Source organism: Corvus moneduloides, chromosome 2, assembly GCF_009650955.1.
Source record: "Corvus moneduloides isolate bCorMon1 chromosome 2, bCorMon1.pri, whole genome shotgun sequence".
Lineage (NCBI taxonomy): Eukaryota > Metazoa > Chordata > Aves > Passeriformes > Corvidae > Corvus > Corvus moneduloides.
The window spans coordinates 31,148,468-31,170,568 of NC_045477.1; the positions used below are offsets into that span (position 1 = coordinate 31,148,468).

The 22,101-nt window shown below is 46.0% G+C and overlaps 1 long non-coding RNA gene across 1 annotated transcript; it reads left to right on the top strand.

Moving 5' to 3' along the window:
- Window positions 1–8,780: 8,780 nt before the first annotated feature.
- LOC116436366 lies at window positions 8,781–20,591 on the top strand. Its single transcript, XR_004236989.1, has 3 exons — window positions 8,781–9,123; window positions 9,651–9,654; window positions 20,578–20,591. It is a non-coding gene; the product is annotated as an uncharacterized LOC116436366 (long non-coding RNA).
- Window positions 20,592–22,101: the final 1,510 nt, after the last annotated feature.

A 22,101-nucleotide genomic window follows, 5' to 3' on the forward strand; every position in this document is an offset into this window, starting at 1 on the left:
CCCAGGCACTCGCAACTTCCCCACAAGCATGACAGTATGAAAAGCAGCAAAGGCCTTGGCTCTGTGCAAACCCTGCTCAGCAACAACAAAAACAGCTCTATATTATCAACTCTGTGTTCAGCACAAATCCAAAATAATCCCATACCAGCCACAGGAAAGAAAGCTAACTCTATCCCACCATAAACGAACACACTCAGAGACAACTGCAATTTTATCAGTGGCCTCAACAGAAAACCTCAGGGAAACAGCAAAACCACACAGCAATTGCAGAGTTTGGGAAGCTTGTCATTCCATGGATATTTTAAAAGTAAATTGCTTAAATGAAGTGCAGCAAAAAAAGACCCAACACCAAACCAACAAAACAAAAAAAATCACCATAAATCATATGGCAGACAAAGAATGATGGACTTATGCCAAGCCTGCACACAGTGAATGATAACAGGACTTCTTAATATGTCAATGGACTCATGAATTGCTGACATTTTGCATGATGCCTTAACCTAACCCTAACCCTAAGCCAAAGTAGAGCCAGGAATCTGGCATTGGGCTGAGGCAAGTGCAAGGCAGAAAGAAGAGGTGAGAGCAAGACTGGGAAAGCGTCATGCTCTCCTAGGCATGCCTTTCCATAGTCAGTGTCCCTGGAGGTCTGGGCTTGGTGGGTTTCTAAACCCTAACCCTAGGCATAACCCTAACCCTCACCATAACCACAGTCAGAGCTGGACAAATGGCATTAGGTGGAGACGAGTGCCAAGAAAACAACAAGCAAGGCTAGGGAAGCGACGTGCTCTGCCAAACATTCCATTTGCATTATCAGTCTGCCTGGAGCTCTGGGATTTATGGTTTCGTGAACCCTAAACTTAGGCATCACTCGAAACCCAGCCCTAACCCTAGACCTAGGCGCAGCCAAAGAAACAGCATTGGGCTGAGACAAGTTCCGATGAGGAAGAAATGAATGCTGGAAGGCTGGGGCAGTACCGCGCTCTCCTTGGCATGCCTTTCCCATTGTCAGTGACTCTGGAGATCTGGGCTTTGTGGTTTTCTGAACCCTTACCCTAGGCGTAACCCTAACCCTAGCCCTAGGCGTAGTCTAAGAAACAGCATTGGGTGGAGACAAGTTCCAGTGAGGAGGAAACAAATGTTGCAATGTTGGGGCAGGGCCGTGCTCCATTTGGCATGCCCTTTGCATTATCACTGTCCCTGGAGCTCTGGGCTTTTGGATTTCTGAACCCTGACCCTAACCCTAACCCTAGCCCAAGGCACAGCCTAAGAAACAGCACTGGGCTGAGGTGGGATTCCAATGAGGAAGACATTTAAAGGCTGCAATGTTGGGGCAGTGCCGCGTTCCCCTTAACATGCCTTTCGCGTTGTCAGTGTCCCTGGAGCTCTGGGCTTTGCCGTTTTCTGAACCCTAATGTCGGGGTCCCTTCCCCCCACCATGTAGTCCTGGGAGAGGGGCCCTGAGGGGAGGCATGGGGTTTCCTAGCCCCTGGTCAAACTCGTTCACAATTGGTTGTTTTGTGTTCCCCTGCGCGGGCAAGGACCCTCTGGTCCCGTGACTGTAGGAGTTCCTCGGCAGAGCTCCAGCCATGCGGCTGGAGAAATAAACATCTCTGAAACATCTATCAAGAATCAGTCCATATATATTTCTTTTCCACGGGCTGCCTTGTTTGTTATGCGTGTTACAGTAATCCCCACTGTAGCAAATGGTGGAGAATGCAGGCAAGACACCGATCCCTAAGGACAGAAAATTCATGAGTAAAAACCACTCTAGATCTCTCTCTTCTCACCTTGGTTTGGATATTCTCTCTGGACTGTGGAAGAATCATGGGAAAGGCGGCTCTCTGAACCACAGAAAGAAATGTATCTAGAAGTTAAAGGAATCCTTGAACAATAAAACAAGAAAGTATTTGTTCCGGGAGATCTAAAACATTTTTTTAACTGGCTTTTCTAAAATTTCTTCTGTATTTCTCGAGGCTTACTTTTTGATATTGATCTTCCTGGAACTAGTCAGGGGTGCTTTTGGTACGAGATCTGGGATAAGATAAGGGATCAAACAAAACATGGACTAGCAACAGAAGCTCTCAGTGGATTAATTGTAATCAGTGAAGCTCTTGAGGAGCATTCGTATGGTCCTATTACTCCTAGAGCAGAGGATGGCCATAATCCCTGGCCATCCCAGGAGCGCGTGACTGCAGCCGTGCCGGCGGAGGTGCCTGCACTGGATGCGCCCAGCCCCCTTGGGAGCGCACGCCTTAGTGCGGACCCCATCCCTGTCTCGGGGTCCCCTGCCACGCGACTGCGAGTGAGGGAGCGATGCCGCCGGCACCGCGGGTGCCGTGGGCCACAGGCAGCCAGGAACTGGGGGTCGGCGTGGAAGCCTGCTCTGAGCACAGGGCTCGGAGAGGTCTATGGAGGGAGAAACGGCGGTTTCCACAGCGACATGAGAAGCCACGCAGCACAGCGCCGAGCCAAAACGGGGCCGCTCTCAGAGCAGCGTGGAGTTTGCGTAGCGGAACCGCTCACAGGGCGTGGGGCCAGCGGCGATGGCAATGTGGGGCCGCACAGAGCCCAGACACGCGCTGGAGCAGCGCCGCGCGGAGCAGCCACAACGCAGGGGCCCAACCGAGACGTTGGAGTCAGCGAGGCAGCGGCCACGCGGGACCAGCAGCCACGACAAACACGCAAGGACGTGATAGGAGAAGTTGTAGCCACAAAAATCACAGAAACTGTGAAATGGTACAATGTCAAAAACAACTATGGATTTACAACATGAGATGATACGGGGGAAGATTTATTCATCCATAGAACTGCCATTAAAAGGAATAACCCTAAAAATTACCTGCAAAGTGTAGGAGATGGGGAAGTTGTACAATTTGGTGTAGTACAAGGAAAGAAGGGTTTACAAGCAGCGAATGTTACTGGGCCTGGGGGTATTCCAGTCAAAGGCAGCCGTTACACACAAAATTATAAAAAATATCCATCCCAGCAACTTCCCTACCCACAACCTACTTTCCCCTTTTACCGTATACCCAATATGAACCCCTTCCTAAGTTTACCCCATCCCCAGTTTATTCCTAATCTGTTTTTCACCCCATGGCTTCCCTATACAATTCCCTTTCCCTACAACTCCTCTCCAATGCCAACGGGGGGATGAAAAGGGGGAGGGAAGAAATTAAACCCTCTCCTGCCTCAGTTTCCCCACAAAGCATGCTCAGAGAGTCCTGTCTCCCTTCTGACATCCTTAAGATGTTCCAGAGAATCACTTTGGACATTTAAAGGCTCAGGAGGGTGGCTTGTTTTGTTTTAAAACTGTTCTTGTTATGTTTACCCAGTTGTTTTCATTCTCCTTTTATTAAAATAAAACGGGTGAAATGTCGGGGTCCCTTCCCCCCACCATGTATTCCTGGGAGAGGGGCCCTGAGGGGAGGCACAGGGTTTCCAGAGCCCCTGGTCAGACTCATTCCCCATTGGTTGTTTTGTGTTCCCCTGCACGGGCAAGGACCCTCTGGTCCCATGACTGTAAGAGTTCCTCGGCAGAGCTCTGGCCATGCGGCTGGAGAAATAAACATCTCTGAAATGTCTATCAAGAATCAGCCTATATATATTTCTTTTCCATGGGCTGCCTTGTTTGTTATGCGTGTTACAGTAATCCCCACTGTAGCACCCTAACCCTAGGCGCAACCCTAACCCTAATCCTAACCCTAGCCCAAGGCGCAGCCTAAGAAACAACTTTGGGCAGAGGAGGGTTCCAATGAGGAAGTCACTGAGGCTGCAATGTTGGGGCAGTGTCGAACTCCCCTTGGGATGCCTTTCGCATTGTCAGTGTCCCTGGAGCTCTGGGCTTTGCAGTTTTCTGAACCCTAAGCCTAGGTGGAACCCTAACCCTAGCCCTAGGCACAGCCTAAGACACAGCATTGGGCTAAGGTGGGTTCCAGTGAGGAGGGCACCGGGGCTGCAATGTTGGGGCAGTGCCGTGCTTCCCTTGGCATGCCTTTTGCATTATCACTGTCCCTGGAGCTCTGGGCTTTCTGGTTTCCTGAACCCTAACCCTAGGCCTAACCCTAGCCCTAACCCTAACCCTAACCCTAATCCTAGGCACAGCCAAAGAAACAGCACGGGGCTGAGCTGAGTTCCAGTCAGGAAGACACAGTAGCTGCAATGTTGGGGCAGTGCTGCGCTCCCCTTGGCATGCCTTTCGCATTGTCAGTGTCCCTGGAGCTCTGGGCTTTGGGGTTTTCTGAACCCTAACCCTAGGCATTACCATAACCCTAACCCTTAGAACTATGCTATATTGCAAACTGTCCCATAACCACATAATCTCTCTGGAGCCTTCATCACATCCTGCCTGATCTGTTAACTTGTATTTATCCCTAAAAGAAAACCTGGAAATTATAGTGAGTTGCATTTTCATTGCACGATATCTTTACAAACCCTATAGAGGAAATTGCACTAAAACTTGTTCTATCTCAATCGGTCTTTCCCAGACTCTGGCATCTTTGGCAGCTTGAAGAAAATACCATTTTTACAATCTTATCTAAATATCTGATCTTTCAAATGTCTGCTGGACAGACTTTATCTTGGATACTGTACCACAGCACAGGCCACCCAGTATTGGTCTTACACCTTCCTCCAGCTTTCACCTTGCCTATGAGGAAATTTGTTCTCTGTTATCATGATACCCAGATGTCTTGGCATAATTAGGAGCTACAGAAAATTCATAAATCAATGAATTAACTGGTTATTTACTATGGAGCATGAGCTAGGTGTGAACTTCCCTGGGTAGATGGAAGGTCTCAGTAGGCAGCAGCCTCCAGCAACCTGATGTCTTCATCTCTTCTGCTTCAGCTACATATATAGATATATACATACATATCTTCAGTTCACAGAGCCGTAGAATCACAGAACAGTTTGAGTTGGAAGGGACCTTCAAGACCATCTAGTTCCAGCTCCCCTGCCATGGGCAGAGACACCTTCCACTAGACCAGGTTGCTTAAAGCCCCATCCAACCTGGCCTTGAACACTTTCACAGCTTCTCTGGCTAGCCTATGCCAGTACCTCCCCACCCTCACAAGGGAAAACTGCCTGACCAATATCTAATCTCACCTTGCCCTCCATCAGTTTGAAGCCATTCCCCCTTGTCCTATCAGTCACTCCATGTCCTTGTTAGAAGTCCCTCTCCAGCTCTCTTGTAGCCCCCTTATGTACTGGAAGGGGCTCTAAAGGATCCCCAAAGCCATTCCTTCTCGAGGTTGAACAACTCTAGTTCTCTCAGCCTGTCTCCATAGCAGAGGTGCTCCAGCCCTCTGTGCACCTTTATGGCTTCCTCTGGACTCACTCCAACAGGTCTACATCCTTCTTATGTGTATGTATATATGTATGTATAACATATATATGTATATATATCCCCTGGGCTGCTCTGGCAGTGTCTGGCAACAGCTTTGCATTGCATTGTGGCAGGACAGTCACTGCCTTTCTGCAGCCTGCCTCTGTTGACTCCCTGCAAAGCCCTCTTCCATGAAAAGCCTATGCTCTGCTCCAGCCGTCCCACTAATCCCCTCTGTATCCACAGGGTTGGACCACTGCCTGCTCAATTCGCTGGAATTTAACTAGCCCTATTTCAGACTGACAGAAAAGCTAATCTGAAGGATTACTGGCATTTTTAAAAACTGTATTTAAAGCCTTTCTGACAACCTTGCCTCTCTAAAGGAAATACTTTCATCATTTCCAGAGCCAGGACAAAACTTAATGAGGGTCAAAGTACCTGGTTTCAGAGCACACCTACATTTTGGTGTCTGTTAATTATCATTTATAAAGGCAACTCTTGACATGACTGTTTCCAAGGGACATTTAAACCACATGGATGGTTGCAGATGGTTATTTTGTAGAGCTGCTCAAACTCAATTAACCCATCTAGAGTAACATATTTGTTAAACACATGCTTTAACTCTTCAGCAAGACCAGAGAAAACAGAGTGAAACACACCCCAGGTTCACTTTTTCTTTGCCTTCTGGGGCTATAGAAGTAATCAGTCCTAACTGCCACCCAAACAGCAATACCTGCAATTCAACTAACCACAGAAGGGAGAGAAAAATGAAATAATCAATTTCTCTTATCCACCTTCATGCCAACAGTGTGACTTTTTTTAGTGGAATTACAATTTAATCAAGATATTGACAGAAGCAAGACAAAGAATAAAGCTTGCCATGTTTCAAACCTGCTGTCTGCAGGATTCCCAAGTGAGCCCCCAGGTATTAATCCCTTCATCTGAAACACACACATCCAGGCTAACACGTCACTAAGTCCCCATTAGCTGCTGCTGCACAGCATGGAATGCTACAGCAGGGCAAGTGAGGAATGCCCTCAGAGAGAAGGAGAGGAAAACAGATCAAAACTGCCAGTGGAAATAAGCATTGACCCAGAAGAGAGACAGGCATTTTAAAATACCAGCAGCCTGCTGTGTCCTGGTATAGCTTTTCCATGTGGCCATCATGAATGGTGCCTTCCAGAGCAGTGAGAGAAATACACAGCATGTTCCTCATGGAAAAGAGAAGCCTTCAGAGAAAGTTGACTTTCTAAGGACATCTGTGGCTGAAAAACCAGGGCATTAACAGTTGGGGATCAGCATGGCATCACTGCATTTCGTGGAACAATTTATTTCGGACAGGATGAAGAAAGGAAGAGTCCCAAGAGCTGCAGCTCATCTCTTCTGGTGTCCATTTAAGAGAATTGATAATATCTTTGTCTCTTTGGATGTGAAAGTGTCTCTGCTGATTAAAATTCCCTGATGACCTACCTACATCTCCTAAGCTGATAATGATAAGCCTCTCAGGCTGACAGTGTGTTGCTCTGATACCTCCAGCGCTGCTGTGGATGGGGAGCAGACACGAGGCACAGGCAGTCACTGCTGAGAGCTCTGCAAACCAGAAGGGAAATCTTGAATGCTCAGAGCCATGGGAGAAAAAGAGAAACATCCAGATCTGGGAAAGCAGGAAAACTGCTGCCCTAGGAACCACTGGGATTGCCTATGGGCAGATGCAGTGGCACAAATGTCTGTGGGTGTCTGTACAGAGAACTGCAAGGAGATTTATCAGAGGAGGGTCAGAAAAGCCCTGTCCTAAAGTGCCACAACTCTCATGGGCTGTTTCTGACTTTCCATGGTTCCAGCTTCATTGGCCTTTGCTTCCCATTGGAGACCAAGAGGTTCCACATGGATCTGAGCCCAGACTCCAACCCTTGCCAGGGCAGTCTTCATTTGTCCTTTCAAACCACATCAGAGAGTCTGACACAGTGCACGAGTTGAGGGGTGGAAAGAGCGCTGCGTCCGTCCCGATCGCGTCCCTGTCGGAGCAGCTCTGGGGGTGCCGTGTGAACGTGCTCGGACACCCCCTGACACACCGGAGCTGGTGGGTACTCACAGCTACTCACACACACAGAGCCGGACAGCTCCTGCAGCATCGCCAGAGACAAAGAGGCTGGAGGGGTCCTTTGTATGGAGTTCCAAGGGGTTTATTGGAGTCCCCGCTTGAAGGGACCCAGGGACAAAGAACACAGAACACTGAGGGGCCCAGGGTTTTATCTGGAGCTGCACTGGGGGAGCGCAGAACATCAGAACCTGGCATTTGGGAGCCAGGGGGTGGAGAGGATGTGGGGTGACAGGACAGTGACCACTGGGGAAGGCAAGGGGTGGAACAAGGGACCCGGGAACCAGTGGGGTATCAAGGAAAGGAGAGCTATCTAGAACATGGACTTAAAAAGAGTAAAACGGGGTGGTCTTAGACCTCTGAGCCTGCTTACCAGCGGACCTCCACTGTTTTGGGGCTCTGTGGCTCCTTGGTCATTCCTGCAGTGGACTCAACCACTGTAACAAGAGTCTTTGCGAGGCTTGCAGTGCTCAAAAGTGAGCAAAACAGAGCAGTCTGGTGAGAAACCACCTCCCCAGGTTCTAGGACTGCCTCCTCAGATGGATTTAGTAGGAGCAAGGCACAGAGGAGGACAGCTTGCCTTCTCCTACTAGCACTGCCAGCATCACACTGTGAAATAGGGACACAGTCCTTGCCTCCTTTCTTCTATCTATTTACGTTTTGCAGCTGTCTCTAAAGAAGAACGTGTGGTCTTGTACAATAAAGCACTGCAACCTGGATTACCTTTTCCTGTGTTTTAAAGAGCACAAAACATGCCTGAGCCTGCTCCTGGATCAACATCACTCTGAGTGACTGAAATACCAAGTGCATAATGCAGCAGGTGCAGCAAAGAGCTATCACTTCTGCTTCTTCCCTAAGACCGTAGGCGTATGTGCAAGCCATGTTTTACTCCGTCCTGAGTAATTTATGCTGCTTTTCCTGAGCAGTAGACTGTTTAGATGAGGATCTGCCAAATGATTTCCTATCTGGTTGACTGGGAGGAGGGGTGTTGAGAACCAATGTAAATATGCCATCAGTACTCCATCTGTATAATATATATGGTATCTATGTAATATATAAATAATGTATATCAGTGTAAATATTCCGTCAGCTTCCAGATGATGAGGAGTGACGATGTTCATCTACAGCTGTATCAAACTCTGGTTCTGCTCCTATTGAAACATAGACTTAAAAGAAACATAAAGATTTTAGTTATAGGCTAGCTGTGTTGAAATTAGTTAGAATAAGAAAGAATTTGAGCTCGGCTAGAGTTAATTAAAATAGTTAGGAGAGCTAGACCTGAAACAGTTTTTAAGATGTTAGTAATTGATTACTAAATAATTGATGATCTGTCATTTGTATGCTTGTTTAGCTGTGCTTAGAATGAGGTACAGAAACATTGATAAGTTGGTCTAGGGAACAAGGACAATTACCAATTTCCTCCCTCTGTGAAAACCTATTCAAAAGTCATGAAAGAGGAAATTTGGAGGTCACTAAAGTAATTAGGATTATTAAAGTTCAGAAAGGTGAAAAAGGTCAAAATCAGGGAGATGAGCTTACTTCATCTATCTGGGACCACTGACCCAATTTGAGACCATCGACTCAATTCAGAGCACACACTATGCATGCTTAATGACATTAAAGCTAATTTCCATATGAAGCGGAGAATAGGAGGGGTCATTGTTATAAATATGCATTTGTATTTTGGATATTCATAACTTTTGTGGATAAATAAACTCTGTAACCATTCATACCTTGACACTGTGTATTAGGAAGCTATCCCACGCAGAGCCTGGTGCCAATAAAATATACACTTTCTAACTCTAAACTGTTAGAGAGTTTTTGTCCGTCTCAGTTGGATATGGATATTAGATCGATATTCATATCTCGGTAAATCACTATCCCAACCTCTGAGTGTTATCCTCCGAGTGGGAAGTCCAAGGAGAAATTCTCCTGTGCCAGAAGGAATCTCAATACAGTAAAATATGTAAGCATACTACAGTGAAGTATGTGAGGATATGCTTAACTGTAAGAATCAGCATTTTGCACATTAGCTCAGCTCCATGTATTGGAGCTGGGCTGGGAAAGGCTCTAGTTGTCTTTCTGAGGTTTTCTGGTGGCTATTTCCCAGGTAACAAGATGCAGGGCAAGAGGAAATGGCCTCAATTTGTACCTGGGAAGGTTTAGACTGGATATCAGGAAAAAATTCTTCCCTGAAAGAGTTGTCAAGTGCTGGAGCAGGCTGCCCAGGGAAGTGGTGGAGTCACCATCCCTGGAAATGTTCAAATGCATGTAGTTGTGGCACTTGGGTACATGGTGTGCTTGGCAGTACCAGGTTAATGGTTGGACTTGATGCCCTTTGAGGGCTTTTATAACCTTAACAATTCTGTGATTCTATTCTAGTTTCTGAAAGGTCCTGGGCCATGAGATGCAGCAGAGATGGGTATGTGTGTACAGTGTGAACAGAGCTCTTCACAGTACACCAAGGCAGGTCCAAAGAGGTGGGGAGTACTCCAGGAGGTGGGACAACTTGTTTCAGGCTATTGTAAGTCACAGGCCTTTTCTAAGTCCAGAGGCAAATTATTTCACCCACCCAGCAAAGACAAGCATGGCTGTCAGCCTTGAGCAAACCATCATGTATCAATTACCAGGCTCTTCCTCTCATTCATTGTCTGTGTTTCTTCTTCCTCCTTGTGTTCACCACATTCTCACAGCTAGGGGCAGAACACCCACCTGAAATTGCCTGGTTCTGCTGCCATTCTCAGCTTCTGGCTGCTTTCCAAAGCCTCAACACAGAGGAAGTTAGAGCAAACCCAGCCCATCTGTGCCTTGTGGCGCGCTGTCCTACATGCTTCTGCAATTCACAGCCCTCAGCCAGGGGTATGTGACACGTTGGACCTTACCTTTCATCTCAGTTGGCCTCAAGCAGCACAGTGGGTGCCTAAAGTGGCTCTGGCTTTGAGGCGGGGGGGCTTATTTGTGTTCCCTCTTCCTTGGTTTTGCAATGAGAAGATCAAAACAACCTGACATCTGGTTACACTTAGCTGCTGTGCCGGTTTATGTCATGCCTTTCTTCCCCAGTCTTTATTTTCTTTATTAATCACCTCTGAGCCAACATAGCTTACACATGCTCTGCTCACACACTGCATAGCCCACAAGAGAGCGCTCCTTTGCTGGTAGACTGCATGCTTTTCCATCTGGTCATACTGGAAAGCAACTCAGCTGGGGTAGTTTGATCCCTGGGCTCCCCTCTAATCCCCTGTTCACGCTCAAATCCCACCAAAACCAGCTCCCTGGGAATCAGACATGATGCATCAGCATCTGGTCTGTCAGAGAGGGTTTTTTTTCCAGGAAAGAGATTTCTGCAGGGTACAAGCCCTTGCAAGCAAAACAGGAGAGGATGACAAGGGAGCGGATTTCTGTTATCCCAGTCACACATTTTTCTGTGTGAAAGTGCTATTTGCCAGTTCATCATCCAGACTAAACTGTCACTGGCAGGATTTTGATCCTTAGAGCAAGCAGAAAGCAGTGCTGGTAAAATATATTTCACTGTCCTTGGCCTTCCTTTTCATATTCCTGTCCAAAAGAGCCGTGGTTTTTCCACTAAGTCACTGAACATAGTTTGTTTCTCCAATTAAGCAATGAGCTGCTCTGGAGAGAAGAGTGTCAAGCCTCTCTCAGTAGTTAATTAAGTTTCCCTTGTGGTGAATGTCTGAGTATGACAAACAATTCAGAGGACTCCCTAAATGCCAAGCTTATAACCACTCCTGATTTTATGTTATTCTGAGGATTTTTCCCCACTTAGATGATGGCTGGGTCTCATCGAGCTGTGTGCGCAACAGTCCTGGTGCTAATCAGCAAGTCAGAGCTGCAGCCCCCCATCACCGCACCCTGCAGCTGCAAAGTGATGCTATAAAAACACTTAATGAAGCACGATGCCTGAAAAACACCCAGCTCATTCCTCCAGGGAGCAGGAATGCCCTCAGCCATGATTAAAGTGATGCTTGGACCTGCTGGCTGGGGGGAGGATGATTTAGTCTGCCTAGTGTGCTGTGTCTCTCACACATGCCTCTGTGTTGGACAACAGTGGAGCCTGTGGTTGATCCACCATCCTGCTGCACTGGGAAAGGGCAAGAAGGTCTGTCTTCTTCCGAGCAGTGCAGCCAGGACATTGTGGATGGCAAGGTAAGCCCCTGCTATAAAACTGGGGAAGATGAGTGGCCCAGCACCCAGCAGTGGGTCTTTGGCTAAGACCATCCTGGGCGTGGTCTCTTTGGATAAACAGCAGTGGCCATTGGTTGAGAAGCCAGGTCTTCCAAAAATGCCTGGACATTGAGTTTGTCCCTTTTTTCCCAACATCCATTGAAGTTTCTTTTCCTTCCAACACAGCCCTTTAGCTGTAAGAAATCCCCTCCTTACTGTGCCTGGTGGCAGATGTGTCCCCTGCCACAGCACTGGTGGGATTTGAACCCTCCAGCTGATGCCAGGATGTGTTTCCATGTCCACAGGGTAACTGAACTTGCAGGTAAGCAAGGGTTTTTGGAGCCAGCAGGGAGCTGGAAAGTGGCTTAGCTCTCACTAAAACATTGGAGTAGCTGGGTAGCCCTGTTCAGCTCCACTCCCAGGTATATAGTGATATATATGATGTCCTCTGGGTCTCACATATGCATGTGGTGCCAGACAGGCTTCAGGTAGAAATTACATGCTCTGCTGAGCCTTCACTGCCCTAGACCATCTTCTGTTCCATACCTGAGTGGTCTCACAAATTAGCCCTCTTTTGTTCCCTAATGCCTTCTGACCTCCCCACGGTGTCCCATCTGGTCCACCACTGACATTTCAAAAAAGCCAGCAGTCTCTCAAAGGCTGTGTCACACCTATCATCAGCACCATGCCCAGAGAAGCTGCAGATGCCCCATCCCTGGAAGTGTTCAAGGCCAGGTTGGATGGGGCTCTGAGCAACCTGGTTTAGTGGAAGGTGTCATTGCCAATGGGCAGAGGGGTTGGAACTAAATGATCTTTTACATCCCTTCCAACCCAAAGCACTCTATGATTCTACAAAGCACAGCCTTAAATGGGAAAACCAGAGAGGGATTGCTCAGCTGTGGGTGAGAGCAGATGGGACATGGCAGAGCCTCTAGGTCCCTGTGCATTGCCTGTGCTCAGCCTGCCATCCTGTCAGGGAGAGTAACCAGTTACCGTGCTCATATACCAAGACAAACACTAAAATCACAGGACCAGGGGTATAAATAAGAAGTTCCTTCTGCAAATTACAGCTGCAAGCAGCCTGTCTGTGTTTCAGAAGGATCATCTTCATATTTTACCAAAACAACTGTGGGGGGAAAAAAAAGAGGGGGGAAATGCTAATTGCTGAGTTTTTATGTCATGGGGTTCAACACTGAGGGAATTACTCTAATTTCTTATTCATACAGTGCTTCAACTTGTCCTTTCAAAGCTGAGGGCCCAGTATGTGCATGATAATTGGTGTTTGGATACTGCCCTAAGGTGAGGGACTGACATTGCTTAGCTGCCCAGAAAGAGGGGGTTTAAAAGGAAACTCCTACTGCATGCTACCTTGAGTGGATGGAGGTTGTGGAGGGATGTCACCACAAGTTAATCTCCTCGAGACAGTGGCTCCAGGTCCAAGTCTACACAGGCTTGTGGGTCCTGCTGTATCTGAGCAATCAAGGTGTAGTAGGAGGGATTGTTTGGGTCAGCATTCAACTTTGAAATCTTCCAGAGATGTCCAAACATCCTCTAGCCAAGATTTTCTGTCTCTCAGAACTCTGCTTAGACTCCCTTGAACTCATAAAACACTTTCCACTGGCAATTCCCTCCTCCTGAGCAGGGAGACATTGGGATGGGGTGCTGGTGTCTGGCTCCCTCCCTGCCACAACCCAAGGTGGGGAAATGCACCCCTTCAACTGGGTGTTAAAAGAGGGGAATTAAAACACCTCCAACCACGTCTGTAACTTGTAGACAGTATCTCCTCAACTCACATGGTTGTTGTGAAAAAAAAGACATGAAAATGATGAGATACTCCATTGCTATGGCAACAGGGGCCATTGAATTATGGGTGGATGTATTCAAGTCAAAATGGTAATGGAAATGTATTTGTGTCTCCTGCTCGCTGTTTATGCAGGTCTTTTTCCACTGGTGTTCCTGTTCTGTGCTATTCCAGGAACAGAACACAAAATGTTGTCTCCACTCCCTGGCCAGAGGGCATGGTCTCCCACAGGGCTTTTATGTGTCTTTATCAACATTCTGCGTTTCTGAGGTCTTGTAAAATACACACATCTCCCCCATGGTTTGTTTAGTGCTAGCCCCTGTTATCTCACTGTCTGGCAGAAAAGCAGATAAATAAAAGAAAGGGAACTAATTCCCGAGTGGACATCTGTGCTGATGCTGAAGGAGCTCCCAGTAAGGCATACAGAAAGAGTTGCGCTCTGCTCTAACTTTTGTAGTAGAGGAAAGGACTGTGTTAAAGGTTCTGTTTTGCACAAAACTTGTCCAAACCTCTCCCCTGGAGCTGAACCCTTCATCTGGGTGGACATCTTTATTTACAGCATCCATCTCATCACAAGGAAGCTTTGTTCCAGGGAAGAAGACATATTGTTCCAGGGAAACAAGCCCTTGGCACCAAGCAGTGACTAAGCAAAGATGAGGTGTAGTAATGAAGGAGGATAAAGTTTATTGCTAACCAGATTTCGGCTCACATGGTCACAGTGTCAAAACCTGTGTATTTATACTCAGTTATCACTTAGTTTAGTTCAGGGGCAAATGAGAACAGAGAACTGACTACATGATGAAGAAAACTAAACAGCAGCAGCCTAGAGCTCAACACTGTTGGCTTAGACTTCCATGCTGCATGAATGTGACGCATGAGGGCAAACACATCAGTCTGAGGCTTTTGGGTCTTTTTGGAGGCAAAGATTGTGGCTCAGCCTTATTAGAAACGTTGAGGTTTCCTTGGGAGCTTGAAGATGGCCCACTCTGGATGTAGGAAATAAGGGAAGAAGGAAGGAGCAGAGCTGGAAGAGGGGGAGAGGTAACTGTCCTGGCATTGCTGCCTTGGACACAGTCTGAGCAGTACTGTTTGGCCCCAGAGGTGAAGAATATTCCTTAGCAGAACAGATGAAACAACATAGTCCAAAGAGGTTGATGGAAAACCAGCAAGAAGATGGCACATCTTCCCAGAGGATTATAAAAAATTGGAAATTCAAATTCAGCAGAAAAGCCCCAACCCCACAAGAACTGGAAACTCACATTGCAAGAAGGCAGAAAGAAACAATGACATGCACGTATGTAGGAACCAGGCACTGATTATATTTTTCAATTCACCCCTTTTCCTGTATGAGTGGATGGATTTCCATTTAACATTGGTTAAAGTGGGTCACATCTCTAAAGAGCAAAGGATAAATGCCTATTCCTGGCTCTCATTGCCCTATGCTGAGAGTTGTTTTGCAGACTTTCTAAACCTCTGCAGCAATTTGTTATGAAGCAAACACTTATGCTTAACTTTTAAGCAGCATAGATCTCCATATAAGTCTATAATATATGCAGAAGATCATTAAATTTTTATTGTGCAATTCTGGTGGGGAAAAAAAAACAAACTGAAAACCAAAAAACAAGCTAGCAAGCGAAATTTTGAATATAAATGGGGTATGTTTACCTAGTGTGATATTTTTACTAGAGAGGAAACAGAGGTGTTTTGGAGCTGTTTGCCCAAAAGAAATTTAAAACGGGCTTGTGTAAGAGGAAGAAGGAGAAATCTCAGAAACCTTTGTTGACACCCTTGAAGCATAACTTTCCAGATGCTTCTAATAACCCTCAAGGTACGTAATGAATACAGTTCTGCAATAACACCATTGGCAGTGTTAGAAAGTCTCATCAGTTTTGGTCTGATGCATTTTCCTATGGACACAAGGAGGAGGAGGCACAGCATGACAGCAGCAATGAATAACAGAGTTGGAAACAGACGGCAGCAATTGGAGCTCACGTGAAATATTGAGCAATGTGAAGGTTCGGCAGGACTGGATTTGGCTTTGTGGCTTGGCCCAGTTTAAAAAAAGGGATTGTTTGCAAAGATTCAGTGTGGGATTAGATTTCCAAACTCTTCAGAGTCTGAGGGATGCTTGGATAGAAAACAAAGCTCTGGGTTATTTGCTAAATAATAATAACAGCAGCTTCTGGTTGCTATGTTTGATCCAAATATTTCCTTGGAAACAAAGCACAGTAGCAGCTTTTGCCAAATCAGATGAAGCTGGTTTGAAACCAAAATCCGAATGTAAGTAACAATAATAATTTGGAGGGGAAGGAAGTTACCAAAATCCCAGTTAGGTAATCTGCAGGGCAATTTATTTACCTGGGCTGCTCTTACCACCACAAGTGGTACAGAGAAGGGGAAGATTATTTGCTGGAGATGAACAGACTTCTGACAAAGTTCCTGGTGTCAGGTTTAAAACAAACAGGAACTCCATGCATCTTTATCACTTGGTGCACAGAAATCTGCTTCTAGATGGCATAAAAAACTCCATGTGTCTGTGGTAGCTGCACACAAAGTGTACCCCATATTCAAACTCTAGCTCAGGAGGTCTTTAAACCATTACAAAAGCTGAGAGGGTCTGTTAGGAAATGTTCCCTTTTTCTTCATCCATTACACCTTATCCTACAGCTTCTTGATCTGTCAGAGAGAGCACGATTTTACCCAGAAAAAAACTTCTTGCATTTTATTCCAAGTTTTCAAATTTCTCTCATTCCCTGATATTATCATCCAAATCACTACTATAATATGAAGAAACTAAACATGTTTAGCTGTGATAAAAACTTATGAATGATGAATGCAATGTCCTAAGAGCTGTCATTCCAGACAATATGTGTCATTCTGTGTCACAGCAGTGAATGTCTGAAAATTCTGCCAAAATGAAACACTGTGGGAAGATATGACCCTGATGGGCAACTGCCAAGACCTGGGAGGATGACTCTGTGGTTAATAGATGTAGCAATAATTTTGTTAATTATTGGCTTCCTTTATGAGTCTGGCTCCACAATGTAGTTCATACTTTTGAAAATGGTATTGTTCAAATGTACGAAAGAAATAGTGAGCAAGCCTTTCTTCAGCTGCAATTAAAAATGACGTCTTGGTGTGATTGGCAGATGACTAGTCAGGCTAGGCTCTGCTTCACTCTTCTAGACTCTCACATCCCCAAGCAAACCCACACAATTCTCACTTTTGTCTCCTTAGATAGCCTGCCAATATAGTTTTATCCTATTTTGCACACCAAGGTGTCTTGTGCTCAATTAGAAACTGGCACAATCACTGATTGTTATTAATGATGGCCATATGTTTCTATCAGGAAACAAATTATATTCTCTGCAGCAGAATGAAGCTGCTGCTTCAACATTTCTCACTCTTCCAGCTCAAGGGCTTCCACAGATGTGTTTGCAGCTGCACAATCACCGCTTCCAAGGTACATGGTGGAAATCTTGTGCCCAGGTGCAGTGTCTTTCATCTAATCACAGGACTGATGTTTTGGTGTTTCATTGAGCATCTCCTGGGCTAGGGAGAGGTCTGAGTCAGGACAGAAATGGTGAGTCCAGCTGCAATAATAAGTGCAAGGGGAAAGAATTTGCTACCAAGAGAGAAGGATTTGAACAGTCTTCTCAAGAAGGCTCCTAATACACGGAAATACTTGCAATCAAATTTTCCCATTTCAGCACATCACAGCATCATAAAGGGTTTGACACCCATCCCTTCACCACTGCTAGAGGCAAGATCTGACATGAAGCAGCACATATACTGTATCACTTGTGCTTTTCAAGGGCTCCCCGCTGGTTCTTCCAGTTAATGTGGCACTTAAACAAAATGTTCCTGCAATTCAGTAGTAAAGGAGACACTTATTTTCTGGATTTCGCTAAGGAAGACGTAGAAGTACTTGGGACACTAGATAGTTCATAGCACAAGTGATTGTAATATGTAAACTCACATGCAACAACACCAAAATACATCCCTCTGTAACATACCTGCTTTCCAAGGAACGACTGCTCATCACATCATCTGTGCTACCTTGACACCTCTGTAGCAGCTTCCCTCTACAGTGATGCTCAGCAGCTTGTGATCTGGCAAGTTGCACAGTGATTCCTGGAACTGATGTGAGTCTGTCTAGGGACAATGCTATGAAACATCACCATCTGCCCAGTCTTCATTTTTTGGCCATGAGCCTTTTTCTCCTACCCCATGAAGGTAGAGGTCTCAGTGCAAACATTGTCCTATGCATTGAGGCCATAATACAACCCTTATTGAAAGCTTAATTTGTTCTGTGCTGAAGTGAGAATAAAATTTCAGGATTTGATGGCAATTGTTAGAGTGGATTGGAAACAAATTTTTGGAAAATGTTTTCTCAGCTTCTCATTATGTTATGCATTTTATAAAACAATTTTCTAGTGTTATTGCTTGGGAAGTTTAGATAGAAATAGGTTCCCTGTTACTGAGGATTTCATCTCCTCCTGTTCAGCATCAGATGTTATGTGTGGTTACTACAGCAGCGGCTCTGATGTTTACGGATGGAAGATGGCAGTGCTCAGCAGGACATAATAAAAAGCAATGGAAATGTTGTTCGCCCTAGTTTCATAGGGAAAGGAGCACTGTGCAATCATGCTACCTTTGTGATTGCCTCCCTGTAAGTGTCTTTGCCTGCCTAACCTTCAGTCCTCTTCTTTTTTCCCCAAGTATCTTTGAATGTGCTGTAAAATTTCAGTCACTTTTGACAGAAAGTTGGATGCCTCAGTGGTACTCCAGAGCTAAAGGTTTTCTGCTCATAGTCGATGGAAGAAACCTTTACTGGTTGTCCAGAGAGAAATTCTGTAGCACAACCTGAACCCTTACTAGGCATTAGAGAATCAAGCACAAGACACAGATTCACAGGAAGGCAGATTTTGGTAACAACACATGTTGGAGTGAGCCATCACTGTAATGAATATGGCTGAAGGAAAGAAATACTATGAGTTCTTGTCTCCACTGGGAAAACGCTATGTTCAAGTGAAATCACCTCAGGCAACATTAGCAGTTTGAAGAGACAATTCCGTATTTTGTTTGGAGTTTTTGTTCTCTTGTGTGTAAGGCATTACAGAGGAGACAAGAGTGGATCTGGAGGAGTTTTAACCTTTTGATTGGTTTTTTATTGGTATTGTGGTAGTTGTAACAAAATGCTGCAATCCTAAAAGAAGGTACAAACAGAGAGCTGATAAAGTAGTCTTTGGGCAAAAAGCAAGAGATAAATATCACATGGAAGGAGGACATAAGCAGTATGCTCTCAGCCCAGAAAACCAGCTGTACCCTCAGCTGCATCAGGAGCAGCACAGCCACAGCAGGTCAAGGGAGAGGATTCTCCCCCTCTGCTCTGGTGTAAACCCACCTGCAGTATAGCTCTGGGACCCCCAACATAAGAAGGTTGGGGACGTGATGGAACGAGTCCCGAGGAGGCCATGAAGATGATCAGGGGCTTTGCTGTGGAGACGGGCTGAGAGAAGTTCAGCCTGGTGAAGGTAAGGCTCCAGGGAGACCTTATTGTGGCTTTCCAATAGCTGAAGGGGGATACAAGAGAGCTGGAGAGGGACTTTGGGCAAGGGCATAGAGTGACAGAACAAATGGGAATGGCTTCAAACTGACAGAGGGCAAGTTTAGATTAGATGTTAGGAAGAAATTCTTTACGATGAAGGTGATGAGACACTGGCGCAGGTTGTCCAGCCCCATCCCTGGAAGTGTTCAAGGTCAGGCTGGATGGGGTTTGGAGCAACCCAGTGTAGTGGAAGATGTCCCTGTCCATCGCAGGGGGGTTTGGAACAAGGTGGTCTCTAAGGTCTCTTGCAGCCCAACCCAGCCTCCCCTTCTCTGGTTTCCCTGGAGCTGCCCTGGCAAGCAGTAAGTGGGAAGGTTATTACTCCTGTGAAGTGACACTTGCTGAGAATTTGGTTTGACTTTTATAGAGCTAGTCAATGTCTACCTCCAAGGCAGAAGTAATTTCTTGTCTGCCAGTCCCAGTACATGACACGGAGACTAACTCCAGCCTTCAGGGGTTGGGGTGAGTTTTACTTGTGATAAGGCACTTGCTGGGCATGTGAGCCTCTAAAGGTGGATATTCCTATTGCATCTCTCTCTCTCGTGTCGTGTTGCTGCTCTCCTTACTCCATGCCTCAGGTCATGGATAGAAGAAATGGAGGTCACGTGGCAGAGGGGTGTCCATAGGGAGCATGCTTTCTAATAGCAATCTCTGAGCACCCATCCTGCACAGATCACCCCCTTGTCATAGCTTGTGTTGCTCTGTGACCTCACAGTCCAGTTCAACTCATCAGATAGCCCTTTATTTGTGTCCACAGCGTCTCTCATTTCTTAGGAATGTCCAAGAGATTTTTGTCAAATCCGTCCAAGAAGCTGTGAGGTCATAAAGAGCTGTGAGACATCAGAAATGGGCCATTCTAGCACTTGCATCTGCAATGCCAGCCTGAATCTTCCTTTATTAAGCCTGGCATAGCTCTGGCCCCAAATTTGTATGCCCACACAAGACATCTATTATTTAGTGTGTTGATATAGCCCTTCCCAACACAACCTCACAAGGCCTTCTGGAGGCCTTCAACAGATTCCTCCTCCAGGATAACTCAGCAATGACAAGTCCCAGCCAGGAAATAGGACCACATGTTTGAAAAGGAGGAGCTGTTCAAAAGTGCTTGATGCAATTTTAATGGGTAGCACAGGGCAAAACAACTCAAAGAAAATTCTTTCCACCCAAGAAACCTCATTCAATGTGATAGCGAAAACACAACATCAGCCTTTTAAAATTTCCTTTTCTGAGAGTTTGGAAAAGCTTGGATAAAGCTTCTCTCATCTCCCAGGCAGTCTTCTAAGAGATCCTTCGAGGAAAATGTGTGGTGCTTCTGGCCTCTGCGTTATAGCCTGTACTAGCCCTGGGCTATGATGAGGGAACTGCAGGAAGGAAGCAAAGGGACCAGGCACAAAAGTTGAAGCTGTGATTCTTTTTCTGTAGCTAGTTACACTATTCTCAGGGTGTAACTAGCCCCAGGCCATCTCCCACTTGTCAAAGCAGAGGAGCAGAGGTGCACTGTACTTCTTTGCCCATCCTTCATGCAAAGCAGATGCGGTTTTTTCAAACTCACCTCTCAGTAGAAAAAAAGTGTGTGAATGCAGGTCTTTTGAATCCAAGTTTTTTGCCCATTCCACTAACACATCCTTGCTTTAAGAGGCTCCAGGGACTCTGATCAGCAGAGCTTCTAATTTTCTGAGGTTGTGAACATCCTGGGTTTAAGGGCTCTTGACCATCTCCTGGGACACAGAAGAGATGGCACACATCAACCCACAGAGGGGATTCTCCTGCTCCCTGCAGCCTCCCACACTCAACCTCAGAGGATTCTCAGGCCCACAGTTCTCTGCAGTGGAATATGAGAGCTTCTGGGTTGAGTTTCTCTCCACCCTTATCTTGCAGCACGTCTGGTCCTAAGCAGTCATCTTCAACCTTTGTACACTGCAGAACTCCTGCAGGCCCACCAGGATTCAAGCTCATTGAAACCAGCTCCCAGGATTTTCCCAGGCTCTCATCCATGTGTCTGACAGGTTCCTTTGACAGCCAGGTATAGGGATTTGTCCCCAGGTAGACAGTTTTAGTAGAGTGCTTTGAGGAAACTGGTTTGCCATCTGTCTGTGTCTACCTGTGGCAGCTTAATGGAGAGTAATGATCCTGCATGAACCCTCTAAATGAAAGCCATTAACTGAACTGATGAGAGAAATTGAATTATTGTCTCACCCAATACTTCCAATTTACCTGCCAGCTCATCTTTTCCAAGATGTGCTGAACATGAACATAGTCTCTGTCAGTCACCAATCCGCAGGCAGAGAGAGAGATACCGCCTTGGCTCCCCAGGAAAGTAAAAGTGTGCTAGCAAAGTCCTTGGTCTATTGCTGACTGGCTTTTATAACTCACTTTCTGTCCTTCTAACCTGACCTAGTTTGAGGTTGATTTTTTTCCCTGGCGCTTTGCACTGACAGCAGGTGTGTCTCCCCCAAACCAAGTCTGCTCCTACTGAGGCTGAGACCACACAGTGGGTGCAATACCAATGGTCACAGACCTGCTGGGTGAATTCATGCTGTTTTATCAGAGGCAGCCTGACACTTTCAGAGGGACCAAATTTAGTGGCTGCACAAACATTAAACATGAAAACATCAAGACAAACGTGAATACATGACCTCCAGGATTCACATGTGCAGTGGATCCTAAGTTCTCCCAACATTCAGCATCATCTCAGTCCACTGGCAGGCAGCACAGCAGATTGGAAAGTGTTTGCCTGCAGAGTTTGCCTGCAAGTTTCCCAGTTCAAGGCAATATCTAATAAATTAGCATCCCTAAAACTGGGGTACTTGCAAATGAATTTGACATCCAGGGTACAGATGTGCCTTGTGAGCCCTTACTGCAAAACGCAGAGGACTTAAAGCAACTCAGCAATGTGTTAGAAGTCGTATAATTTTTTCTTATGCATCATGCATCCAACTATGGGCAAAGTGGACATTTTTGTCCTTGGTGATGTTTGATGAAGTAGATTTAATCAGACAGGACATTGGTAGTGTCGTGTTAGCCCATCTATTATTCAGGTTTTGTTTCTGCTGGTCCCTAGATGGATTGGTGTGTCTCCCAGATGT